Here is a 1,186-nt window from a genome sequence, read left to right as displayed (position 1 = left end):
GTGTAATTAGGAAGGAGGGGAAATGGAAGAAATACTGTTTCATGCGCAAAGAAAACTGTAGAGAATAGAGATAGTTCACCATTGTCCATTTTTTTCTCTAAAGAATCTCAGACCAAACAGGAACCTGATCCTAACCACACGGTTAAGGCAGGTGTCTTGACACAGGGCTTTGTGGTGTAAAACTCGCCTGTTTCGGGTAAAATGTTCCCCGAGAATCTGGAATCCTGTGGAAATTAGCGTACCGGAGAATTTTGTGAAGAAAAGGAAAGTTTGTAACAAATAGGACAGCTTTCACTGTTCTGATTGACTTTTCGAGTTGTTGTGTTGATCTTTCCGTATTTCTATTTCCCTTCAATATCCAAAACTTTCTCCCAATTCCTCCGAATCCATTTTCCTTCTTCCGGGTTTTCCAGTTATTTTATATAAGATCTTAACATCGATATTCTCAATGGAAGATGAAACCTAATCGTTACCGTCAAATTTAATCTACCAGGATGGAAATTGGAACTCTTCAATGAACACATTCCTAGTTATTGAAAGAACTAAATTAATTAATGAAGTTGTAGAAAAACACTTGAAAACTTTGTGCCTCCATTGCCTATTTCATGCGATCAACGAAACTCATTCCTATTGCTCGTTAATTCGGGGCTTCACGCGTGGCTCAAAATGACTACTGCGAAACAATTCCTCTGTTTTGTGTGTGTGCAATAAAACAGAGTTCAATTAGTCATTGTCTGATATTAAATTAGTACTAGTCTCTTTTCTCTCTCTCAAAATCTCCACCATATCATTTTTATCATCCACAAGATCATTGCGTCCCATCACCTCCCCGTGATGCGACCGATATGAAGCACTTCTTCGCTTCCTCTGCCCGTTTCTTGTCGCAAACAGTTGATTCTCCGCTAAAAAAAAAGGGAAAAGAGAAACAAAAGAAACCCTTTTCACTTCATTTTCTTTGCTTTCATTTTTACAATTCAAAAAAAAAATATTTGCATTATTATTTTTTTCTCTCCCTCCATGATTCTGTTTAAAACCCAGCATAGACAACAATGAAAATGCACACATCATAACATCCCCACTCTTCCTCTCTCTGTTTCTCTCTCTTACAGACACACACACACATCCATTCCTATCTCTCCAATGGCAAAACACAATCCTTCTCGTTCAAAAAGCTTACTCCAACTCT

This window comes from Theobroma umbraticum, unplaced genomic scaffold (genome assembly GCF_002168275.2).
Source record: "Theobroma umbraticum cultivar Fairchild unplaced genomic scaffold, ASM216827v3 scaffold_204.0, whole genome shotgun sequence".
NCBI lineage: Eukaryota > Viridiplantae > Streptophyta > Magnoliopsida > Malvales > Malvaceae > Theobroma > Theobroma umbraticum.
Note: the sequence above shows the minus strand (reverse complement) of the source record.